We start from the raw sequence: 10,916 nt of genomic DNA on the forward strand, positions 1-10,916 counted from the left end.
AATCGTATCAAAATAATTTTAATAGGTTACTATATTTAATCGTTTATGAATTTATGATATTTTATAATTTAATTTGATATTATTTTAATGGTAGACATTAATTATCTATACTATATTATCTACATCCGTCTAAATTATTAATTAAAATATTAAAAATTAAAAAATATATATTATATCCCTCAATATCAATAATTCAACAAATATTTACTATTACAAATTACAATAATGTTATTAAATGGCTTACGCTTTGATTAGGAATAATATAATGACTAATCCTTTTTTTTTTATTCTACAACATGTAATCTTTTTGTATTTGTTTTATTTTTTGATATTGATTAATGAATTATTATGATTGGGTATACTTGAAAATAATAGTGATTCGTGAAACAAAAATGTTTTAATTATTAAATTAATTTTGAAACCAGAAAAATATCTAGACATTTACAATGTATTGATGTAATTACCAACAATATATTGTAAGTTATTACTCTGTATAGAATGAAAAAGCTTATGGGTTTTCTTTTTTTATTTAAAAAGTTTTTTTTTAGGTACATCCTTTAAAAGTTATTTAATTTAGTAATTTACTCATATTTAGGAAGATACTGCTTCTTCGGAAATCATAAAAAATTCTAATACAGGTGAATTTGGGGACAATAGCAAATGTTAAGTTTAGAAATGTGACATACTGACATGCGTATTGCTGTATAAAGATTTTACTGTTAGTTTTTTCTCTTATTTACTTTTTCTGATAATAGATTTACAGGAGAAAAGAATTCTCTCTCAAAAAAAAAAATGTAAACTTTTAAAGATCAAAATTCTATTCAAAATGGTTGCTTTAAAAATGGAATTTTTCTGAATTTCTTATTATAGTTTCTATAGCCAGAAGAAATCCTTTCATTCTGTGAGAAAAATGTCGAATAGAAGCAAGCCTGTCAGCTGCAAACGTGGTTCCCAGAATCGCGTCTTTCAAATACACTATTTATTATTGCTTAAAAATATAAACATATAGGTATATACCTAAATATTCGTATAAATAGCTATTTAATAGCTAGTTGCAACTATATAAATTATTATAATTAAAATTAAAATCTTTATAATATTATTTTCTATTCCGTAAATTCCTCGCATATTATACTAAATTTCGACAAAATTACTTACTTTGTATGATTAAACTATTATTAATTATTAAAGAAAATTAAACATTTTTGCGACATCTGTGTTATTATTTATTTATTTAGCAAAAGCTATAGGTACTATATATATATATATAATGTTCAATTAATTCATCAACATTTAAATGTGGCTTGTGATAATCATAAGTACTGAAAAATTAATAACAATATTACGAAAATTCAAGCACTTTAATAATACTTATGAAAAAATACTAAATGAGTAAACGACATGCACTTATAGGTATCCTGCAGGTATAGGTATTAGGTACACATAACAACGAAAAATGCTTTTTAGTCATAATCGATTTTATAATTCTAATTTCAGATATATTTAGGGTCGTAGACATGGAGTGAGGGGTTCAAAGTATTCAAAGCCCCCCTTACAAGATGGAAAGTATATAAATGTACCTATTCATTATATAATATGGAATTATTTTGATAACCCCCCCCCCCCACCCACATTAAATTCTTGTGTACGAAACTGCAATGGATATATAATATGAATAAGTTTCAATTGATTAATTTCTCATACTATTAAATACTATTAAAATAACTTATTTTCGATAATTTAAAATTTTTATATATAAATAGTATTTTTCTGTGTTGTTATAATTGTTAAAATCAAATGTAATATAAGTAATAACATTAAGAGTTCAAACCTTGTAATCAGCTCCTATATAATCTAAAGTAGGTACTTATAATTTACTTCACAATCGTATACAGTCATAATAATTCACTAACATAGTGATAATTTTACAGACAATGTTACAATATAATGTCATAAGATTATTAAAACATGTAAGTATAATCGACAATCGTCATATTTATTATGATAAATATATATTAATAATGTGACTTTTCTATGTAATTGGAGCAAGGACACTACGATGTAGAAATGAAAAATAAAAAATAATTAAAGGGATTACAACTGAGGGAAAACGAAATTATCTTTAAATATACAGTACGGCCTGCAAGGAGTTGATTTTAATATTATATGATTTATTATAATACATTATTATAACTATATTATTTAAACGTAATACTTAAATTATTGTATAGGTACGTAATATATTAATAGTTATGTAATAAATAGACAAAACAATAGATATGTATTTTAAAGCAAAATTTAATTTTTTATTAAACGATGATTTACGGAACTTTATGGAAGGGGGAATGAAGGACCTTGGGTAATTATTTTTCCTTGCAAATAACTGTCTTAATCTTTAATTTTTCTATAAAAATATTTATTGATGTCAGATTTTGACCAACTTATTTAAATGTCCAAATTTTAGAGCACCATTTATATTTTAGTAGCTATTAACGTGTATTTTGTATTTAAGGCTTATTTAATATTTGGTTTGTATTTTAAATTATTCTACTAAAATAGTTCATAATATGTTTCAGCATTTTACCAATAAAGTGCTTCATTAATAAATCATAATATTATGTTAAAGGCAGATAAGTTGGTATTGGCCTGTCTTACTAGTTACTATCCAGTTAGCAATAGTTACACATGTATTTATGGATCTTATTATAATATAAAGCTACAACTATAATATCATGTTCTCAGTTTTATATTTACAACATACTTATGTAGGTAAGCAGGTACATATATCAAATTTATTATGTTATTCTTGTTCCTATAAAGTACCTATATAATATAATTTCAAACTAATAAATGATGTAAAATCAAATTTTAGTACTCACAAGTATTCGTTTTTGATTTGTATCGGTTTACTAAGTATTTAAAAATTGAATATTTAATTCATATTTTACTAGGTACCTACATAATATTATAGATATATCTACCTACTATATTTTTTTTTGTGTTTCTGTCTAAGCTATAGGTATACCTATGTATATTTCTTATTGCACTGCATGTTACCTTTGGACGCAAGCGTGAACAATATTTAAAATAAAATAGCTTTAATAATATTATTCACATATAGTAACATTAATTGTGTTCTTATAAAGCTATTATTTGCATATTTAAATAGTAAATATTCTCCAAATATGCGTGTGTGACTATAAGATTCACTATTTTACTGTGGTATAGTCCATACTCCATAGGGTTATTGTTTGCAGTTTGCTTATATGTTCTCCACTGTAAAATAGTACCTATACAATTACAATAGCTAATAGGACACGCCATCTATAAACGATAATATTCAATAAGTTATATAATACATAATATATATTTTTTATCAGTATATATATATATATAGGTATTATATTAAACTTCTACTGTAAACCAGCATACAATATTGCTTATTAGGTACTATTATTACTTATTACAGTGTTCATATACTATTATATGCAACAATTGGTTTCTATTGGTTATTATTTTTTTTGTTCTTAATGTGTATTTTTTTTTTAAATCAAAATCAATAATATATTTTTACTAGTAAAGGTTTACTCATTATTTTTTAATGTTATCCTGAATTTATAACTTCATAATTATGGAAATTCGTGTAATTTTGATTTACATATAGGTATTATCTATAAAAAATAAAATGAAATAATTTTCTGCATAATATTATAACAATTACCTAAGTATAGGAATATGTTTAGGCTAATTTTTTTTCTCAAAATATTATTCAAATTTTACAAATTATTTTAGTGATAATAAAACATCACCTTTGAGTGCTATACGTCTATACACCTAGTCGATCTATGATATATGATCTTAATATAAAACTAATAATAATCAATAAATAATAAATTAAATACACGCAACCTGATGATTGAAACTGCATCACACAAGTATTATAGAGCTCTGAGCTGCATTATAAGAGCAATTCAAAAATAATCATTTACGAGGTCAAACGATGAAGGCCAAGCCCAGAGCGACGAGCGTCGTCTTTTGGCATTTCGCAACCTTACGGTGTTTCCGCACTAGTAAATTTTCTGTAGTATATATTGGTGTTAAAATACCATGTGGCACCTTTTGACTTTAGAGCCTTGAATAAACTGAGACGAAAGTCCAATTTTGTAGAACAAAAAAAAAACGTGAGACCATCACAGACTACAGCTAGGGCACAAATGTATACGTCTTGAACTGCAGATCTATACACGCAAGGCCATCAAGTTAAAATCAAAAAACCCTACAGTGATTATTGATCCGTATGTTTTGCATATTTGCATCTGCATTTTATAATTTTCCACTGAGGTGAAGGTACAACATAACGTGAGCAAATCTTTGAAATAATGCACAGTTTTAATGATGATGATGATTGTTGAAAATGCTAAAGTCACACGGACTATTTTGATAATTCTCAATAATAACAATCTCTTTCTAAAATGCGATCGTAATAAATACCGTGTATTATTTACCCATCCAAAACATGTATCACAACACAAATGATAAAAATTAATTTAGCTTGAGTTACCATAATCCCGTACCTAGGTACCTACGTAATACTATACCACAATAAGCATCTAAACAAGCGAAGTTAATAATTTGTATTCTATACGTCTATGCCTATAATAATGCGTATTATCTCAATTTACATTATCATCCCATGGTTACAAGTATACAATTCCTGTCTGATTGACAGCGTCATAAAATATAAATTTTTTTTTAAAATTAATAACATGTTTGAAATACCAATCGTGGTGAATGGATGGAGGTATAAGGGGGTTATATCCTCCCTGGAATTTCGTTTAGCCCCCCCCCCGCCATTCCGTAATTTGTTTTAGTTACATTTTTAAAATACATTATGTTGTGTACCAGAATTATAATAGGCTATAGCCCCCCCCCCCCCCTATATAAATTCATCACGCTACGCCTATGATCGTGGGTGATGTTGAATGATGCCTACCTATTATAGCTTCTACATGATATTATATATTATGTAAGTATTATCATACCCACGTACAGACTGTTATAAAAAGCCATTACCCTTATTGTATAAATTATATAAATTTATAATTTAATTTAATTAAAGTGTAGGTACTTAATAACTAAAATATTTGACGCTGAAGTAAATGCGTAAATAATTTATCAGTAGGTAGCAACAACAACATATCTATTCAATTTTATTCATTTTAGAATGTAGAGTATGTGTCCGTGGCGCATCAACCTGCTCTGTGGGTGGCGTAACCCAACGTCAGCGCCAGAGGTTTCAAGGCGGGCCCGGGTCCAAAGGGCTGATTTTCCATGCTTCCTACTGCGGAATATGAATTAGAATAATGAAATGTATATAGATATCAAATAATATAATAATATTAATCATTATAGAAACTAAAAACAAACGTACCTACCAAATATTAGGAATTTGATTGTGGCCTTGGTTTTATGCTATTTGCAGACTTAATAAAATATAAAGTCCGATTTATATAGGTATACTTTATGATTTTATCCAATTATCCATATTATACATATATTATATAAATGTACTATGACCATTGTATCGGATACATATAGATAATCAATTTAAAGTTTAAATTAAAGCTTCCTATTTATTTGTATAATGCAAAATGTAAATTAAATTACATTATACCTATTTGATATAATATATTGCAGCAGTTTAATCAATTGTAATATACATAACTCATTAACTATATGTTCACAAGAATAATATAAGTCCACGGGTGTGTTGTGGACTTGGGAGTATATGGCGTATATACACATAGGTATACTAGTCATAAAAATATTTATAAACAAATGCTACACAAAAAAAATTTACTTCTATAATGTAAACATTCTGTTGACAGTGGCCGATAGGTAATTATTTTGTTATTTGTTTTATTCCGTATTAAATTGCATTTCTTTAAAAAACAATTTTTTTTGTAATTTCAATAGTGTAAATTAATAAATTATGGTTCTTTACGTATTATACAGTATCTGAATATTATCATATATAATTATAATCGACGAAAAAATAATAAGTTACTAATATACTATTCACAAATACATCATTGAATATAAAAATGCTTAGGTAGGTAACAATTTTATTAATCCTGTAAATTATTTTTCATCGTAGTTCCAAATTGCTAGTTTCGCCACTGGTATAGGTACCTATATATATATTATACTTGCACCGATTACCTATATGAAAATAATGATATTATAATTAATATAATAACATACATTAGATACATCATTCAAACGATTCTGGATGTTTAGAATTGTTAACATTTTTTAAAGTCGTTAAACTCTAGTTTTAATACAATTAATAAATACATACCTGAAGACTATTTTATATCTAAGAACTAAGACAAAAAGAAAATTTATCAGTCAGTAAATTATGATGGTGCTGAGAAGAGGGAGGACTATCGACTATTATAATAATAATTATGAAAGATACAAGATCTATATATTTTTGAAAATCTGAATATTATTTACACTGAACTTTTTGATATTTATTTCAAATTTAATATTTAGTATCATAACATTCACTCTGAATTTACTGTTTGGTATTACGAGTTGACTTGACTTCAATAAAATAAAATATATTTTATTTATGTTGGTCTATTAAATAAATTCCATTTAAACCATATAATGTAACAGTTTTGTGGGAGTTGGGGAAGTAGGTACTTTGCATACAAATAATATTGGAAGAAAGCTTCAAAGTTTTGTCACCGGCGCTGCCTTTACGGTAGTTTAAGTTCATAATTATAAATTGATGCTTATACTTTAAATATATAAATATATAATGTAATTTGATGAATTTACACAAATTACTATTATTATATTGCATAAAAAACAACACAATAAAATGATTTAAATAGGTCAAATCACGCTTACTTGTTTAGAATAAAAGGAGTATTTAATGCATTTGTAGAAGCTGGTATAGTAATTACATACAAGTAGCCAGTAGGTTTAACAACGTATTTTATGTCAGATTATTTTATAAAGAAAAAAAACATAGCGCACGTTACTTGATATATTTTGTCCTCTACGAGGAATGTCTATGAATCATAAATATGTTTTTGTTAATGAGTAACCATGACAACGAACACCATACGAAAAATCGGTCAGAAACAAATAAAAAATGTGTATCCAGCCCAAAAACACATTTATGTTAAACATTTTTAATTTACACAAAGTATACGTATTTGATTATATGAATGAAACTTATTAAATAGACATGTACAATAATATTATAATATATTAATTATTATTTATTACAATATAAATAACCGATTAGTATGTATTATTATGTATATTAAGTACTTTATATGATGTATTAATATGCCACTTTTAAATAATAAATATAGATGCTATTCTATAACCTACCGACTACCGACTACCAACTACATCTGTACAACTATAGGTATTATATCGTAAAAGAAATAATGTATATATATAGTTATATAGTTTTGATAAAAGTATGTAAATTGAATAAAAAATATTCTTTAAACGTATGACTTATGTGTTAGATTATAATATAATGGTATGACAGAGTTACCAGTTAATATTTTTGGAGGGTTACATTAGATATTCAATAATTTTCGGGGGGTGGGGGGGCATCAAAATATCAAATACTATACTTGTTAAACCAAAGAAAGGGAAGGCAAAATCAAAAAATAAAACGAAAACCTCAATATTTCTCCATACAACTACCTAATAGTTTAAAAAATTAATTTCTTGTCTACTGGCCAGATAAAATTCCTGTAGTATAATATAGGTATACTAAGAATGAGTAAACTATAATAGAGGTGACACGTGCAGGAATATACGTTGTCAACAATATTAAACTATACGCGTTCGCAGTTTGCACAGGCACAAGTTGACACCAGACTCGAGAGAGGTGGCTCGTCGATATAATTTTATCAAAGTGAAAATGTGTGATACTATAGGTGACGATTAATATAATAGTATTGTGTAATTATCAACAATTATATTATAGTGGCCGGCGGTCCCTTTTATACCTATATAGGCACAACAACGCCGCGCGTGCGCCGTCGAAGGCCGTACATAGATATAGCTGTAGATGATATAGATATAGTCACATAGATATAGATGTAGCTACATTATAATAAATGATTCAAATCCAAATTAATGCGTTTTTAATCTTTAACTTGAACACGTTAATACAAAACTCAACATTTTGACTAAAATATACTGTTCACTATCACACACAAAAGGTGAACAATATATTTATTATTCAAAACGCAGAATGAACTATTGTTGGTGGCAGTGACAATATTGTGACACACGATTATCGGTAGGGGACGATTGAACTTTGTACATAGTTTGAAATCGGAACAATTCTATTTTTTTTTTGTAGAAAAATGAATGTGTTACGACTTACGGTTCATTTGGCATTTATAGATAAGTCCACACCATTGTCATCCCTCTCACTTCGTACTTTGAGACGCGTATTATAAAAATAGGCATAGGCGCAAATGGCGTATGAGATTTGGGGGAGCTAATAGGGCCAATAGGGCCTTACTTTGATAATATTGAATAAGCTTAAAACAAAATGTAGGAAATGTTTGGGAGGGCTATGGACATTTTTGGGGGGGGGCTTAACCCTTAAAGCCCACCCCCTATTTGTGCCTATGGATATTGTAATGTATTACGTACGTGTGTGTGTGTCCGTTTGTACCTATATAAATATATATTATACGGGTTTGTGTTCACAATACTTTAGTTTATAATCAGAACAAAGAGCATTGACAATGAGTTTTAGTAAATAATTATTTACGTAAATGGATTGAGATGAATCCCACGTCGTTGTACACAACATAATACATATATGATTACCTTATATACCTATACGTTTTATTATTATCATTATATATTTGCACTGATCAATTGTACGCGTTTCGAACGAAAACGTTATTTTAATATTTTTCTTTTATTACAGATAAGTTTGGACAAGGAACATTAACTATAATATAATATCCTATACATAAGCTGCCAGTCGCTTGTTTGAACGAAAATCACAGACGGGAACGACCGCAATCGGGTGCGCACGCCCGCTAGTGTGTACATATAATATAATAATATTATTATTCACTGCAAACGCATTTGGCGCGTAAAACGGTGTTAAAACTGACCCGGAGCGAGACGGGAGGCATTAACACCGATTTATTGAGGGTATCTACACCTTGACAATTGTTCACGAGCTATTGAATTGACATAATAATAATAGCATAATAGATAGCATCCGACCGAGCGCAGTTCGACCACTCACTGATATTGCAAAGATAAGTAAAAGAAAGTGTAAGCCATTTTTAGTCGTTTGATTTTAATCGGCCGAATATTATGACGTGTGTGTCGTGTGACAGTGTATGCTCATGTACTTATGTCCAAATATTATTGTAATAAATAATAATATGCATACAACACATCGCAACATCACATTGTTGTTGTACGGACAAACACGCCATCGAGATAAAGACCATACACGTGAAATTTGCAAAGACCCACTGGCAAGTCCCAAGAAAATAAAACAAAATTGTAAAACATTTATGTGTGTATGTAATATATTATTATTATATATTATGAATGTAGTATACGACGACAACGTAAATTATGTACACGGTAATAATTATTATTTGTTGTGCGTGAGAAATGATTTTGTTATTATTATTATTATTATTTTTTTGAGAGGCCGTTCTGGTACGAAAATTCGGCCGAAAACATGGTTTCGTACTTCATGTTTTCCTCAGCTCTCGTTAGTCGTAGAAACTTTATTTATTTATTTATTTTTTTTTTTTCTATATTTGTTCATTGTAACGACCTCAAGGTCTTTGACAATGCTTATCACAAGTGGGTAGTAGGGAGATCATGTGATCTATTTATCTATGTATATATCACTATATGCATGATACTACCCCCCTTCTCCAAGAGGAGACATGTGCGGTCTTCACTCCCAGTGGAGTGGGACCTAGTTGGAAACCGGATGACGCAATCGGACGACAGCACGGGAAAATGGTGACTGCGTAGAATCACACACATTTTTTTGCACTTTGCTATGAATCGAACCGATGACTGTGTGAGTCGTAGGTCAACTGTGTGACCACTGCGCCACTCCGGCCCCAAAACTTGACAAAATCTAAGAATCTATTTTCAGAAATATTTTCCGATAAGGCGATCTTATGGATTATATTATATTTTATAAATCAATACCTATTTAAATTTATTTTAAGTTAGTTATTATTGATTACTAATTTATAACGTTGATAAATAAAAATAATTTTAAAAAAATGTCCGTTATAATTGATGGTACTTACTACCATCGGGAAATCGAAGTTTCCGAAGAATGGGGGAAGTTGAAAATTTCGAAACTGATGTTGCAAATTGTTGCAAATCAGTTGCAAAATATTTATAATTTGAAGTCGATATCTCAAAGTGGGGGTGCCAACTTCACGGACGTAAATAAATATAGTAAATAATATTAATACACTTAAAATATTTCAAGTACCGAAGTACGAATTACTTATTTTTATTTTTATTTTATTAATTTTTTTTGATGTTAGTTACTTCGGCTATTAGTTCTAGTTTATATTATATTTGTATTTACATATAGTTTACACTATAGGTAGTTGAGTGGTCAGCAACCGGTGTATCGGGCCGACGAGCATCACGTGACGCTGGCACCCAGAAATCGTTTTTGGATTTTGACGGGAGGGTGTACAAATTTTGGAATTGTGGTTACAAATTCGTACAAATTGTATAACAATTACTGATGTGGTTTTTGAGTTGAAATTCAAACTTGCGGGTGCCACCTGTGTTTTACTCAAACTAAAAATCTCACATCGTAAAATTTGTTATAATCGTTTAAAAAA

General features: G+C 28.4%; 1 protein-coding gene across 3 annotated transcripts in view; it reads left to right on the forward strand.

The window, feature by feature from the left end:
- The window catches only part of LOC100169563 (stress response protein NST1), a 38,835-nt gene that overhangs the window by 15,028 nt on the left and 12,891 nt on the right, over positions 1–10,916 (forward strand). The gene's annotated exons all lie outside the window — the stretch shown is intronic.

The sequence above is a fragment of the Acyrthosiphon pisum genome, chromosome A2, assembly GCF_005508785.2.
Source record: "Acyrthosiphon pisum isolate AL4f chromosome A2, pea_aphid_22Mar2018_4r6ur, whole genome shotgun sequence".
Lineage (NCBI taxonomy): Eukaryota > Metazoa > Arthropoda > Insecta > Hemiptera > Aphididae > Acyrthosiphon > Acyrthosiphon pisum.